The sequence below is a fragment of the Stenella coeruleoalba genome, assembly GCF_951394435.1.
Source record: "Stenella coeruleoalba genome assembly, chromosome: 3".
Classification (NCBI taxonomy): Eukaryota; Metazoa; Chordata; class Mammalia; order Artiodactyla; family Delphinidae; genus Stenella; species Stenella coeruleoalba.
The window spans coordinates 65,038,924-65,056,219 of NC_137148.1; the positions used below are offsets into that span (position 1 = coordinate 65,038,924).

At 35.1% G+C, this 17,296-nt stretch overlaps 1 protein-coding gene across 1 annotated transcript in view; it reads left to right on the plus strand.

Moving 5' to 3' along the window:
- The window catches only part of ATP6AP1 (ATPase H+ transporting accessory protein 1), a gene marked incomplete at its 5' end in the record, with an annotated part of 40,831 nt that overhangs the window by 5,588 nt on the left and 17,947 nt on the right, over positions 1 to 17,296 (plus strand).

Sequence of the window (17,296 nt, forward strand, 5' to 3'; positions counted from 1 at the left end):
TGTCAGGCTTAGGATTTCACATGCATAATTTCTTTTATCTTCAAAACAACTCCTATGTGGTAGGTGCTGTTATTAGACCCATTTTACCATTTAAGTTGAGACTTAAAGAAGTTAACTTTCTTAACCAGAACACATTTGTTGGTTTCCAGATTAGTTATAAGACACAATTTTGATTTTTAAAGAGTTTAGAAAAATTTTTGATGAATGTAAAGTAAATGTGGTGCAAAATTGATGGGAAATAATTTTCTAGCCAGTAAAACACCAGGAAATCTAAGGGGTATAGTTGTTAAGATTAAAGTATTCTTAATATAAATTGCAACCCCATATCCATGGGTTACTAGAGATATGTGAAAACCGACAGACACTTTGTCACAGAAGATCCTGTTTGGTAGTTCATAAAATGTTGGGGGGAACAGGGACAGGAAGGAGAACAAGTTTTTCCTAGTATTTCCTCCAAGTAGAAGGTGTTAAATTAGTTTAACTCCTTATTTCTCTGCCAATCTACTCATTCCATGCCAGGTGAGATGAGGTGACATCTCTCTTCATGTGGTAAATTTAGAAAAAATAGTTTAGGCATGTTCAGTTCTTCCTTTTTTCCTTTTTGGGACCCAGCCTGCCATGGTGCACACATTTCCTCCTGTTTCTTCTGGGGCAGGCCTCTCTTCCCTATTGAGAGCCTAGTGCTGCCGTGGTAGGCTGCCATGTCTGTCTTCTGCGGGGAGGGGTTCAGTTACAATCCATTTTGCTCCTGCACTAAGCTTTGTCCTCCAACCTGGCCTTTCTAATAAAGATGGTATTTGGGCCTCTGCTTGTCTTACTCCTTGTTTTATATCTCAGTTTAGCACTCAGGTGGGGCAGAAGAGTATTATTATTTGACTTCTCTCAGAGCCCGCCAACTAAGAAGAAAGATTGATCTTCATAAATTAGATCAGTTGATGAGGAGACTTAGGTCAAGGGTGATGCTGTTTCTTTGTTCTGTATGGGCAAGAAGTTAGCTTTGGGGAAGAATGGCTAAGAGTTTTAACAATGTTGACAATTGATTCTGGAGCATTTGGAATGGTTAGAAGTTACTCCTAGTGTTTTAGCTATAAAAATGGAGGCATTAGTTGCTGTGGAAGTGTGACAAGATAAAATAACAGCTTTATGGGGCTTCCCTGGTGGCACAGTGGTTGAGAGTCCGCCTGCCGATGCAGGGGACACGGGATCGTGCCCAAGCGGCGGAGCCGCTAGGCCCGTGAGCCATGGCCGCTGAGCCTGCGCGTCCGGAGCCTGTGCTCTGCAACGGGAGAGGCCACAACAGTGAGAGGCCCGCGTACTGCAAAAAAATAAAAATAAAAAAAATAACAGCTTTAAGTGGGGAAGAATAAGCAGTAAAAGTAAGACCAGTGAGTATACGCTCTGTATAACTACTATTAATAAGTGTTGAGTGCTTCATTTTACCTGATTAAATTATTAAACACAACTTTTCCTGTATCCAAAATTAATGAGATTTCTTATCCTCTCATTCTAGCTACTTTTTGATGTAGTTGTTTCTTCTCATATACCTATTCTGTGGAACTAAAGAAATATGTGTATTGCCATATAATCTTACTAACATTCAAGCCTGATCTTTAAAATCTTGTTATTTAATTAAACCTCTGTGTAGGATCTAAGGGGAATTGACAGTGCTGTTCTTTGATGCCCTTTGTGAAGTTCCTGGAAGAGAGTTATCATTTTAATATGCATGTTAGAAGTTATTCTCCAGGTGTTCTCTAACTTGGCTGAAAACCAAACAAAAGAAAATAGGCCTCTATTTTATCAGGGACCTTTGAATTATAAGAAATGAAAGATAATTTTTCTCACTAGGAAAAGAAAATAACTTTCTTCACTCAATGGAACATTAAGTTTTAGAATCTTATTCCCTGGAGAGGTTTAAGAACCTGTAGATGGGCCAAATCTTTGCTGTCTGAGTTCAGTGGGGACCAGTTGATGTTTGTGATGGAGAATGGCTGGTGTCACTCTTTCTGCCTTTTCATTCCATAGTAAAATGAAGTTTCACCAGGACTATTTGTAGATTATTTAAATGTAATAATATTATAATATATAAATATAAAACTTTTATGAAAGTAAATGTGTAAAATTTTGAGCATTTTCTGTTACTAAGATTTTTATTGTTTAAAGGACTTTAAATAAGGTTAAACAAGATTTTTTTCCATAAATTGAAAAAAAAAGAAAAAGAAGGAATGAGGAAGTGGAGGAAGAGAGGAAGAAAAGAAGTGAGGGGTTCTGGGTTTTTATAGCTACACAAAGGACAGAGGTAATTTTTCCACTGCTCTAAAACATTACTTTTTGATCTTGTTGGTTCTAGCAGTCATTACTGATTATGAAGATAACCCAAATGAATGAATCTATAACCAGTTCATATATAAGATCATTTTTTGTACTATGTGCCAATGAATTTTGAAATTTACTTATATAGGTTTTCAGTTAAAATTTCCAGGCTTATGTTAATTATGCAGCAGACAACATCTTGGATTTTACCGAGTAGTTGTATAATGCTCTGAAGTATTAATTTTTGTCCAAAGAATCCGTTTTGCTCTTTCTATAAACGGCAGCTTAAAGTATAGGGCAACATCAAAAAGCACATATTCTCAATGTGAGTTTTATTTTATGAATTAAAACTCTGATTCCTGTCTGTTGAGGTGAGGACTGTGCAGGTGCCTGTGAGAGCATTTTTGAGAGTAGTAGAGGCATTTTCTTCCCTAGGAAAGCTGCTTCAACTCTTCAAAGGAGATAGTTATGACTCATCTCTTATCTCTTTATCTATTATATACCTGCCTCTCTCCCCCTCATCTAATCAGCCGTTGCTTGGAGTGGAGGTGGGACTTCAGAGAAGTTTGCTAGGTGAAACGTCCCCAAGGTGTTTACCCCAGCAATTATGTGTTCACATCTCTGCATATCACTCGTTTGAGATCTTTTTTGGGGTGAAGACTAGGTCCTTTTTACCTTGTATACCTGGCATCTAGCATATGACAATCAATGTTTGCATAATGGACAGATTTATGAAACATCAGACCTCCTGGTTCAGTTTAGCTTGAGAAACGAGAATGTAAAAGTGTGCCACTAATTTGGCACATTATCCACATTCCATGAAGTCAAAGGGGGATCTCAAGTAAGAAACATTAACATTTAAATCAAAAGCACTTGTGTTTCATTTGCTAACCTGATTCTAATCAACTCAAGTTGATTTGATGAAAATTGGTAGAAATCATGGCAGCAGTTAGGCTCTGAACTGGATAAAGAGTCCGTATTAGTCTGGATTCTCCAGAGAAAACCAATAGGAGATATATACATACATATGCACACATATGAATATGAATATATGATTTAATATAGGAGTTGGCTTTTGCAGTTATAGAGGCTAAGAAGACCCAACATCTATAGTCAGCAAGCTAGAGACCCAGGAGAGCCAATGTTGTATAGTTCCATTTGTAGTCTGAGTCAGACAGGAAAAAACTGATGTCCTAGCTACAAGACAGGTAGAGAAAGTGAAGTCTCCCTTACTCTACCTTTTTGTTCTGTTTGGACCTTCAGTGGGTTGGATGAGGACCACTCACCTTGGAAAGGGCAATCTGTTTTGCTCAATCTACTGATTCAAAATGTTCATCTCATTCAGAAACACCCTGAGAGACACAACCAAGTATCTGGGTAGTTAACAGCCCAGTTAAGTTGACACACATTAACCGTCACAGAGTCATACCCCTGACAAGGAGCAAGAAGTACATACATAATATGGTATTTTGCTAATAAACTAATGTAATGTGGGTTTTGTCCATTTGCATTTTCAAGCTACTGAATTTGATGGAATACTTGAATTAGTTGATTTTCTAGCTACAATTGCCTAAATATTTGGGCGCTAGGAGTCACAGCCATGTGGCATGAAGTGGGAATTAATTATGTAACATTTTTGATAGGTTTATTCATTATTCTGTACACTTTATTTAGCACCAACTTGGACCAGCAGCGTCTTGGTGTACATCAGTTAATTAGACATGTTCCCTGCCCTCACGGAGCAGGCCTTCTTATGAGGAAACGCAATGCAAATAAGTAACAAGAAAATAAATGTCTTGGTACCAATTGTGATATATGTTATGATGAGAGTGAACAGAAGGCAGGGAGAGCTAGAGGGGTGTGAGGTGATCCCTACAGAAAGAACAATATGTGCAGAGTCATTGAGGTGCAAAAAAGCTTGGCATATGGAGGGTGTTGAGAAGCTGAGTGCAAGCCAGTGTGCTGGAGCATGGTGAAAGAAGGGTGGCCATAAATGAGGCGAGAGAGACCAGCAAGGGCCAGGCCATGCAGACTTTGTAGGAGGTATATGGATTTGGATTTTGAATCAGCGTGCAAAGACCATTGTAATTGATTTGAACATTTGACTAATGCGATTTTCAGTCTGAGAGCATTTGGATGAATAGAGACTGTGGTCTGACAAACGCTAGATGCTCCTTGAAGTAAATATTAGAATTAAGATAGATCCATTTTTTTCCCATGAGAACTCAATTCTGTATACTTATATATGATTATGGAAGATAGATTTTTGATATTCATATTTTCAGGTAACATTTTGTTTAATAATATATAGTAAATCAGAAGATGAAGCAAATCCAAGTATTTTCAATTGAAAAAAAGGCAGCATGGATGTACAACTTCCTGTTCTCTCATGGAAAATGTTGAGGGAATATTTTCGATGCACCTCTGTATTTTCTGTTTATCTTGTAAGTCACTAATTGCTCTTCGTTTTGGAATATCTTTAGGATGTTTGTATAGCGAACAGCCTTGAAAGGTAGAAATAATGTCTTTCTCTCTAGCAGAGGGGCAGGTTTGTTTATAGCCTTGGAAACTCAGGGTTTTTCTCCTGAAATGAAACCCACCGTGTGTACAAGCATCCATCTGGGCCCGCCTATATTGCTTTATGGGCAAAGGGAACTAACACAAATAGACTGATGCTCATACTGCTTGTTCTGTGGTGAGTAGTAAATAAAGTCCTTTGTCTCTGACCCATGAGTCTTGTCTTCTGCTAGTATGCATGAAGCCATAACAGGCTAACCTGTTAGCTCCCAAGTTGGGAAAAACCTCAGACCTTCAAAGTTTTGGACAGAGACCGCTTAGCTGTCTGAGCAGGCAGGTACAATGCCACACAGGTGATACCCTGTGCTTTGCAGTCTGCAAGCTATCATATTAGCATTTTTTTTGTCACTGATTTTCTCCTCCAGAGTCACAAGATGAGCTATTCTCAGACAATCACATCTTAAGTGTGACTTCTATTCTAAAATACATGTGTGAAACCTACTAACTACTAATTATTCTGCCTTAAATATTCTTAACCAAGTGGGAAAAAATTTCGACACCAGCAAGAATGCTATATTAAAATTTTAGAATCATCCAGTCATAAAATACATTAAAATGATACTTGATTTAAATAAAAAATGTTGTATACGTGTATGTGCCTGAAAATATAAAGGAAGCGTATTTTCAAGAAAGTTTGTTACATGATAAGCGCTAAGGGACTAACACTGTGGTTTCTGAGTGTTCACAGAACCATTATTATCACAGTACAGGATCACCATGGGCTTGGGCTCTCACCTCCTCCTGACCAGGCGTTTGAGGAGCAATGTGATCAGCTACTCCTTCTACTACTGTGGGAGACTATGAGGTATTGCTCGGGCAGCTGGAGATGTTCTGTGTTTGCACCGTCCAGTACAGCAGCCACTAGCCACATGTGGTTATTGAGCACTTGAAGTTTGGTTAGTCTGAATTGAGATGTGTATAAGTGTAGATTAAATCAATATACCAGATTTCAGACTTAAGGCAGAAAAGGAAGGTAAAATATCTCATTAATAATTTAAAAAATTACTTATGTTTGGAATAATATTTTAGATGTATCAGGTTAAATAAAATATATTATTAAAACTAATTTCACCTGCTTATTTTTAATTCTTTCAATGTGGCTACTAGAAAACTTTAAATTACATATGTACAATAGCTCTTATTTTATTTCTACTGAGCAATGTTTTAGATCTTTGCTACTCACAGTGCAGTCCTCAGGCAAGCAGCATCAGCATCATCCGGAAATTTGTTAGAAACAAAGAAGCTCATGTCCCACCCCAGACCTACTGAATCAGGATTTGCATTTTTAGAAAATCTCATGTGATTTGTATGCATGTTAAAATTTGAGTAGCAGAGAGTCCTTAAGACTAGGATTGCCAGATTTAGCAAATAAAAGTACAAGATATCCAGTGGAATTTAGTTTTCAGATAAACAACAAATAATTTCTTAGTATAGTATGTCCCAAGTATTACATGGGGCATACTTAGTAATAAAATTATTTGTTTTTTTATCTGAAGTTCACATTTAACCAAGTGTCCCGAATTCTATTTGGCAACACTGCCTATGACAAAACTCCTCCTGCCCAGACCTGTCTTGCTCCTTGAAATTCCATGGAATCAGGAAGAGGACAGAAAGGTAAAAGAAAAGGCTAAGGGTGGAAGTTGGGTGCAGTGAAAGAACAGAGAAGAAAGGAAATACATGCTGAGAAGTAGGAATAAGATGGGGCATGGACAGACCTTTTGTATTTTATAATTTTTATTAGCAATTTTCTTCCTTACTTCTGTTTTCTCCCACTTCTCCCAGTCATTGTGATTTAATCTCCTCATTTTCTATAGGGCTCCCTAGAGCCATGTTAGAAGATGGTATTTGTGCAAAGTGGACAGTGAGGAAGGTAGTATCTCATCAGGGTCAAGTCCCAAGTCTTCCTATAATGCATCCTCTCTGAAATGCCACTTACAAATAGCCCCTTTCAGCTACCAGTAGTTTGCCATTAAAAAGATCAAGGTTCTTAAGTGTCAAAAATGCTGACACTTGGGCTTCCCTGGTGGCGCAGTGGTTGAGAATCTGCCTGCTAATGAAGGGGACATGGGTTCGAGCCCTGGTCTGGGAAGATCCCACGTGCTGCGGAGCAACTAGGCCCATGAGCCACAACTACTGAGTCTGTGTGTCTGGAGCCTGTGCTCCACAACGAGAGGCCACGACAGTGAGAGGTCCGCGCACCGCGATGAAGAGTGGCCCCACTTGCCACAACTGGAGAAAGCCCTTGCACAGAAATGAAGACCTAACACAGCCAAAAATAAAAATAAGTAAATTAAAAGAAGGCTCAACATTAAAAAAAAAAAATGCTGACACTTTCATTTTGGAGGATTTTCTTTATTGTGACTTTTTAATTGTATGTTTTTATACAAAACAACTGTTAGGAATTTTGTTTGATGCTTTTTAGGTGGTGGTGGGTTGAAGTGGAGGCTGGCAAAGAAGGAATAACAATAGATATTCTTTATTTGGCTAGGCATTGAAGTAAGAAAAGGCTTTCATCTGTGTTAATTATTTAAAATTTTATTATATTGTGATAAAAACACAATATGAGATGCAGTCTCTTAACAAATTTTTAAGTGTGCAGTACAGTATTGTTAAATATAGATGCAGTCTTGTACAGCAGATCTCTAGAATGTATTAATATTGCTTAAATGAAGCTTTGTGCCAGTTAATTAGCAAGTCCTATTTCCTCGTTCCCCAGCCCTTGGCAACCACCATTCCACTCTTTGATTCTATGAATTTGCCTGTATTAGACACCTCATATAAATGGAATCATATAGTATTTGTGACTGGCTTATTTCACTTAGATAAATGTCCTCAAGGTTCATCCATGTTGTCACATATTGCAGAATTTCCTTTTTATTTAAAGGCTGAATAATATTTCATTGTATGTATATATCACGTATTGTTTATCCATCCATCCATGAACAGAGACTTAGGTTTTTTCTACCTCTTGGCTATAGTGAATAGTGCTGCAGTGAAAATGGGAGTGCTAATATCTCTTTGAGATCCTGATTTCAATTCTTGTGGATAATGATCCATAAGCGCAATTGTAGGATCATATGGTAGTTCTATTTTTAATTTTTTGAGGAGTCTGCATATTGTTTTCCATAGCAACTGCACCATTTTGTATTCCCACCAACAGTGTACATGGGTTCCGATTTCTCCACATCCTTGCCAACACTTCTTTTTTTGATAATGACCACCCTGACAGGTGTGAGATGATGTCTCTTTGTGGTTTTGATTTTTATTTCCCTGATGATTAATGACACTGAGCACTTTTCATATACATGTTGGCCATTTGTGTGTCTTCTTTGGAGAAATGTCTATTCAAATTGTTCACCCACTTTAAAATTGTATTATTTGTTTTATGCTATTGAGTTGTAGGAGTTCCTCATATATTTTGGAAATTAACCCTATATCAGACGTATGTTTTGCAAATACTTTCTCTCATTCTATAGGTTGCCTTTTCACTCTGTTGATTGTTTCCTTTGCTGTGTAGAAGCTTTTTAGTTTGATGTAGTCCTATGTCTGTTTTTGCTTTTATTGCCCATGCTTTGGGAGCATAGCCATAAAATTATTGACAAAACCAATGTCCTGAAGCTTTTCCCCTATGCTTTCTTCTAGGTTTTAAGTCTTTAATCCATTTTGAGTTGATTTTTGTATATGGTGTGAGATAAGGATCCAATTTCATTCTTTTGCATGTGGATATCCAGTTTTCCCAGCATCATTTGTTTAAGAGACTGTCCTTTTCCCATTATATGTTCTTGGCACCCTTGTTGACCAGTTACCCTTATGTGCATGTATTTATTTCTAGGGTCTCTAGTCTGTTCTACTGTTCTATATGTCTGTCTTTATGCCAGTACTGTTCTGTTTTAATTACTGTAGCTTTGTAATGTATTTTGAAATCATGAAGTGTGATGCCTCCAGCTTTGTTCTTCTTTCTCAAGGTAGATTTGGCTATTCAGGGCCTTGTTTAATCTTCACAACAATTCTTTGAGTTAAGTACCTTTGTCCCCACTCTGCAAATGAAGAAAAGTAACTTGCCTAATATCAGATAGCTAGTAAGAGCTGGAGCTGGGAATGCACTTGAGTGCTGTCTGACTCCAAAGCCAGTGTGCTTTACCATTGCATTTCATGCCTCTCAGCAAATGGAGAGTCATGAATTCAATAGGACACATACATAAAATTAGTTTAGCCTCAGAGAGTTTTACTTAGTTATTCACCTGAAAAATGCCTGTGATATTGTATACTTCATAGATTTTTGAGGAGAATTTGTTTCCTGAAAAGCATTATGAGATTCTGAAGAGAGTACCAAAACTATGCCAATTTCTAAAAAGAGCTTAATAATCTTTCATTGCGATGAATAATCAAACAACCTAAACAGACTCATTAGTTTCACTCTGTACTCTAAATTAAGCAGTATCAGGCCCCTCCTTCCACCCTCTCCCACATATAATACATCGTGGAAAAGCTATCTTTTTATTGGTTGAATATATTAGTCAGTCACAAGGCGTAAAAAGTACTGCCTCTGCTCTATTTGCATTTATGAATTAACAGATGTGCCTGGTTTGAAAAACGGATTCATTTCTTGATGGGAAGAAAAATCTTTAGTTTTTCACTTTATTTTTTTATGTATGGGATTTTCACTAACCTTGGACCAGTTACTTGCCAGGAAGAACGTAAGGTGAGTAACTGCACATCTTTTAATATAATGCATCCGCAAACTTTAGTGCAAGTATGAAATTATGTGGTTCTGTAATTTCTTTATATTGTTGCACAGCTACATTTGTTAACAATTCAAAATGGATATACTAGATTAGATCATTTGGTAGCTACTAAAATCATTGAACGAGAGTTTATAAATAAGAGATTAAAACATAATCTTTATTATAAGAGGGAAGAGTTAATTTATTTGTTCAAAATATCCAAGAAACATTTGTATTATGTACCAAAGTATATCTCTATGAGAAAATGACTCAAATCAGTGTTCATGTTTCCTTTATACTTATAAGTAAATGTTAATTTCGGTTTCTCCTGCTGTTTTTATGTGAGAAGAGAGTAAGAAAACATTTAAAAACCTCAGAAATATGTTACCTGTCCCCCAAAGAACAGGTATTAAATCATTTTAACTAGTAGGAGATGGTAATTGTGTGGAGTACATACTATTTAAAACTAACAAGCAAAATTTCTATTTCTATTTCCTTTGTCCTTTTGGCTTCTTTCCATACTGTATAAGGGAACATATAGAGATTTCTATATAAAGAAGAACATGCAAAATCTGAATAGCAATTAACTTATGTCATATCCCCCAATTACTCATTATGTGCTCTCACAACAAATCCATCAGGGGATTTAGTGTGAGCACAAAGGAAGGTGTCAAGCAGGATGATCTGCCAAAACTTGTGTTAAGGAATTCTTAAGTCATCAGCTAATAAAAACAGTAAGTACAGGTATTTTTTATTTGTTTCCAAATCAGTTAGTGCTTTCCTTCAGGTTCACTTTCAAGTAATAAATGACCTATACTCCTTAGGTGGTTAAAGCTTAGTAATGTTTCCTCACCTGGTTTATACAGAAATGACTGATTTATGTATTACACTGGTAAAATATACACCAAGAACTGTAAAAATCCCAATTCTGTTTTTGAAGCAAGATTAATGGGTTTAAATAATTTTAGTTCCAGAAGAAACCGTAGAAATCATACAAATCAGTGATCATTTGAATCTAATAATATGTCATATTAATTCATTATGAAGGAAACAACAGTTGCTGTTTTGTGAATGTTCTTTCATATCATAGATCTGGAATTTAAAATATATTTCAATTCTATGAGTAATTCAAGGTTCTTAAGTCTCTAGGAAGGGTGATTGTATTTTAAGCCTGATACATGTTACCTGAGCTTAGAGAAAGTAGGGGTCATCACTCTTCATTTACATAGTCCTTCCTCAAATTGGGTTTATACTTAAACAAAAAGGAAATCTTTTCCCTCTCACACAGCACCCCCCGTGATCTCCCATTTCCCACTTGCCTTTCAGAGTTTGTTCGTTCATTAAATTGTTAGTTCATTTATGCATGTAACACATAGTTTTAATACTTGATACTTTTAAATAGGCACAGTGCTAGGTGCTGGTTGTACAATGGTGAGCAAAACAGATATAGTCTCTGCCCTCATGGACCTTTAAATCTAGAACAGAGGTGCTCATTAATCAAATGAATGATATTGTTACAAATAAACTGTGAAATGTGCTTTGAAAGAAAAGTATGGTAGACTGTGAACACATATAATAGGGGGATCTGAACTAGTCTGAAAAGTTAGGGACAGTGTTTTTGAGGAAGTTATATTTGAGCTGTGATATGGAGGACATGACAAGGAGGTAGGGAGAAGGGCAGGATGGAGAACATTCCAGGTAGAGGGGACAGCAGGTGCTAAGACTCTTATGAGGGAAGAAGGGAACATGAAGCATTCAGGGAACTGAACTAAAGAACGCTAGTGTATCTGGAGGAGAGAGGGGCGGAGGCAAAATGAGCACAACTAGCAGGCTGAGGCCTTTCAGGGCCTTGTAGGCCTTGGTAGGAACCGATCTTCACCCTGAGCAGAACCATGAAGGAGCTACTTCACCTTCATCTTCATGAAGGCATACTTGGGAGACTCATGATGGAACACCTGGTAAATCAAAAATATTTCACCAGCCACTGCAAGCCTAGGGCTCTTGATTACTTTTCATGTATTGCAGAGTTCCCTTTTACTGGAAAAGGGTCTGAATATTTTAGTGCTAATGTAGGTTTACTTTTTTTACATTAAAAATCAGTGTTTCTTAGTTTATTCACATGGATAATTTAAACCAGATAATCCTTTAGTTCTACTTTAGTTCAGAGATCATGTAGTGATGTGAAAATGCATGTGTACTGTATTTTGTCTTTGGTTGAGATTATGGCTTCCTTTAAAACCTCATTAGTTTAGGCTTATGGGTGTGGGCAAGGCCTATCCAAATTAGAGTTTATTTGAAAAAGAATATAGCAGCATTATTGTATGTCCATAGATTCATTGAAATGAAAGTAAGCCTATTTTGTGTGCTAAAAGCTTTTCATTAGTGAACACGTGGAAATTTTTAATTAGTAGAGTCTCAAGCCAAGCATATTAGTGATATGATAACTCATTCATTTATTCATGTACTTTTATTCAGTAAACATTAAACTCCTTTGCTGACTAGATATTTTCAAATGACTTGATATATTATTATCTTATTTAGGTAAAATATATCTCAATTTTATGTTTTTGTTCATTAAAACATTTTAAAATTGAATCCTTAACCTTGTATCATGAATTACGATTTTTGGATAAAGTTCAAATTAAAAAAAATTTAAAAATCTATTTGTATATGGTGATATTAGAAAGCTTGAAACTTTTCAAGAAATATTTCTGGAGTATTAGTCTTTCTTTCATGTATTCAGTTACTGTTTAACTTGTACTATAGAATTTGGAGTTTAAGTAGGTAGAGATCTTTCGGCTAAAGCATATCTCTATTGTGGTTATATGATTATTTTGATCGGAGCCTCACGCTTGCTGCTCAGGAAATTTAATTTCTTAGTGCTCCTAGGTGTGATTTGATTCAGAGGACTGATTAATGCTAACCATACTCACAAGAGACATAGTATAAATCAGAATGCTAATTTATAAATTTTTAAAGTAAGGCATCTTTTAAAAAAGAATAAATTAGAAAAATTTATCAAAGTAATACATATACATGGTTAAAACAATCAAATGGTACCAAGACACATAATAAATTATTAAAAAACTGTCTCCTATTTCGTCAGCTTTTCTCTAGTAACAAACAACTGCAAAATTCCAGAATCTTACAATCTCAAACATTTATTTCTCACCCCTGTTACAGCTACAGGTGGGCTGCCATGGCCCTGCTCCAGCTCTGTTTCCATGTCTTCTCATTTCAAGACCCAGACTTGAAATAGCAGCCTCTATTTGGACATGCCATTATCATATCAAAGAGAAAAGGGCAAGGGGTGGTAGACGCATGTAACACCTCTTAAAGTTTCTATGGAACTGGCACATTATTGCTTCCACTCATATTCCATTGGCCCATATTCCAAGACATATAGCCAAGCCTGATGACGGGGCAGGAAATATTCCCCCCACAGGGAGGTACTACAAGGAATATGGCCAAAGACAGAGATACATTCATCTCTGGGATTGCTGTTCCTAGGGAGTTAGTTGGGAACAATCATACAGTCCACGACTGTATGTATTAAATATTATTATTTAAATGATATATGCAGATGATTTCTCAATTTATACATTTTAGATTTTGTGTAACAACTTCCTTTTATTATCAACAGAGTATTTAACATATAACATGGTCTCTCAGATCCTCCTTTTGCATAGAGATCTCCCTCTAGGTTTCCCTTCTTCAGAGCCCTTTTGTCCTGTTGCTCCGATCTGGATTGATTCTCTCTAGGTCTGATGTGCAGTAGTCATCCTTAGGTTTCTCTTCATTGTTCTTCTGAGTTTGATCCACTGTTTATTAGAACGTATGCTTTCCTCTTTCTTGGTTTTATCCCTTACTTTCATGGAGCATGTCCTCCATTAGCTTTTGAAAGGGTGTAAGAAATACATTTTCTGAATCCTTGCATGATTCTTGTTTTTTATTTCTGGAAGCTTATAGGACATTTTCTTTCTTCTAGTCTTCAAAATGTTACAAGTACCATATCTCACAACTATCAACTCAGAATGGATCCTCACATAGCTAAATGTAAATGCTGGAACTTTAAAACTTCTAGGTAAAATGCAAGAAAAAATCTTTGTGACCTTATGTTAGGAAATATTTCTTTTAGACACAAAAAAATGGACAATAAAAGAAAAAAAAATTCATTAGACTTTTGAAATTTAAAACTTTTGCTTTTTGAAAGTCACCATTAAGAAAATGAAAAAGACATAGAATGGAAAAAATGATTTTCAATGCATATATCTGACAGAGAACTTGTATCTAGAACATACAAAGAATTCTTTCAACTCATAAGAGGACCATGAACTTATTTTTAAAAATTGGAAAAAGTTTTAAACACATACTTTACAAAATAAAATATATGAATGGTGTTAGACACAAGAAAAGATGCTCAGCATCATTAGTCATCAGGGAAATGAAAATTAAAACTACAATGAGATAGCAACCCACACCCATTAGAATGGCTACAATTAAGCAGACTGACAATACCAAATGTTTTGTCATAAGAATGTGGAGCTACAGGAAAGCTCACATGCTGAAACTGATTGGCAGTTTAAAAGTTAAACAAACTTATACATTATGACTCAGCCATTCTACTTTGGGTATGTATTCAAGAGAAACAAAAACGTATTCCACAAAACCCCATAAATGTCCATCAGTGGGTTCATAGACAAAATGTGGTATATCCATACAATGAAATATTTCTCAGTAATAAAAAGGAATGAAATATTGATACATGTAACAAAATCAGTGAATTTTAGTCATTAAAAATCTGAAAGAATCCAGGCACCAAAGAATATATGTTACAGGCTTCTGTTTATGATTGGAGAAGATACAAACTAATCTAAAGTGACAGAAAGTAAGTCTGTAGTTGCCTGTGGCTGAGGTGAAGGAAACATCACTCCACTGCAAAAGTGCATGAGGAAACTTCTGTGGGATGTAAATATTCTGTATCTTTATTGTGGCAGTGTGTCATAGGTATATGTCTGTGCCCAAATCCATCAAATTGTACACATTGAATGGACTAATGCAGTTTACTATACTTAAATTATATGTCAATAGAGCTGATAAAGTGAAAAAATAATTGCATGCATATATGAATTTATTAACAGCATCTAGTAGAATTATAGTTATCAATTTATCATCTTAAATTCTCACTAGCTGTTAGAGGTTGTATTACAAGGAGAATGGTGCATTTAATTTGTAATTGGTTCCATATAATTAATTCTAAAGCATTTCACTATAATATAGATTTAGTAACTCTTTAGATCCAAAATTATGTTTTGCATATAGATAATAATGTATAATATATGTATTTCTCTAATTGTAAAAGTGTTGGGTTTATATGATAGTTATATATATAGGTCTTGGATAGGAATCTCTAAATATAGAATTTGATCTGTATTCTCATATATTACAGGTACAACTTATGAAAAATTAAAAATATGCAGTAAACTAAAAACTTTTATGACATGACACAATTGGAGATTTAAACTGATGTGATATTTAATATTAAAGAATTATTAATATTTTCTAGATATAATTGGGCTGTTACTTTTTAAAGTCCTTATCTTTTAGAAATACATACCTAAATAAATATAATTTCTGATATTTTCTTCATAATAATACTAGAGTGGGGAAGTGGGTGGGCACATAGGTAAAACAGGATTGGTTATGACTTGATAATTACTAAAGCTGGATGATGGGCACAGGTACTTGGGGAGGGTGAAGGAGCTTATATTTTTCTGTTTAAATTTGTATATGTGTGCAATATTCCACGATAAAAAGATGTATATATCTTCTAACATAGCAATTTCACTTCTAGGAATTTATCTTAAGGAACTTCTCAGGAGTATGAACAAATAATCCATGATAATGTTCAATGTAGTATTGTTTATTAATTGGAAACAACTTAAATACTTAGTAAGTTTTTAGTTTAAATAAATTAATACATTTGTATGATGTAATACCACATGGAATTCAAAATTATGTCAGAAAAATAAGTAATAACATGGGAAAATATTTGTGATATATTTTTAAGTAAAAAAAAATTACACACTTTAAAACGGGATGTTTATAAAAATCTGTTTAAATGATATAAAAAATAAATTATATTTGTGTGTAGGGTGTGTATGCATGTATGTAGAGTGAAACACTGGAAGGATATATTATTATAATTTATATCTTCATAATTTTCAGAAATACCTTTTTGGCAATAGAGTCTGTCTTTTTTTTAAATAAAAAAGGTTGAATATTTTTGCTTTAATATGTTGACAGTACAATGTGGTATAAAATTTCACTGTAAAATATTTTATTATGTTTTATTATTTGGTTATTTGATTTATTATTTGGTTATTATTTATTTTTGGTTGAACCTCAGTGTCTAGCATACTGCTTGGCACATAGTAAACTCTCAGAGTAGATTGTTTATTCAGTGAATGAACATTAGGGTTGATATTTAAAAATTTTTTCTACTTTAAAATTTTCAGTCTTTTCCTTATTTTCTTTGAAGAACATATATAGTATTACTTTTTAAATCAGAAATTCACTATTCAAAAGTGAACAGTTTTGACAGGCAAAGGTTCTGCTCCTCTACTCTGAGATGTAACAAACCAAAATGTCCTTAAAATTACATATAAAATCTAAAATGTAGATATTTGTTCAGCATCTTTTTATTTTTGTTTCTTCTAGTTTCAGCTCTCCAACATCTTCAAATAAAGAAGTGGTTATGAACAATGGTAAGACTTGTGATTTCCCTTATGATTCCTTTGGGGGTGGAGGAGGGGTTCTGTCTGTGATGGGCTTCCCTGAACACCAGTACTGGCATCAGCAGTCTGATATGAAAATCTCTGAAACTACAGTATTCTAAATTATGAGCCAAAAGAGACTTAAGCCTGTACTTAGCATATTATTGTCACTCAATTACATTAATAAATATATGACACTTAGCCTTTGTACTCATATCATTTTATTTGACAGATCAGCAGAATAATGGAGGAATGAAACCAGTGCAGGATTTCACAACAATACGAATCACACAGGTATGAACATGTTAGGAAACTAGATTGTATCATAAAAAAAGTAAACACATTTCAATCAGGTCAGAGCCACTGTGAAAATATAAGTAATAATTTTATTAATAACTAACATTCTTGCTTGAACTTTAGGTAAGGAAATGTATTATGGTAATCTTATAGTTGAGAAAACACTAAAGTTTCACTTGCTGTCATATACAGTATTTTCATTACAGTATTCAGTTTTACTTTTGTTCCTTTCCAGATAGGATCACTATAGTAACAGTTTATCTTTGGTTACTGGTAAACTTGGGTTGTTGCTGCCTGTTCAATTTCTCTTTTATCTCTATTTACACTGGAGTAATTGGTATGGAATAGTTGCTCTAGATAAGTGGATCTTCTTTCGGATAGAGACCTGCCTTTATGATCTCCAGAGTGACATACTGAAGTGCATTGTCTTGGGCTTCCTGGAAATCTGCAAAGGTTTCATAAGATGTAGAATAAGGTTAGAATACCTTGCTAGTTTATGTATATTAAATGACCTGGAACTACACTGTCCAAGACAGTAGACACTAGCCACATGCTGCTATTTAAATTTAAATTCAAATTGGATAATGTTAAGTAAAATTAAAAATTAAGCTC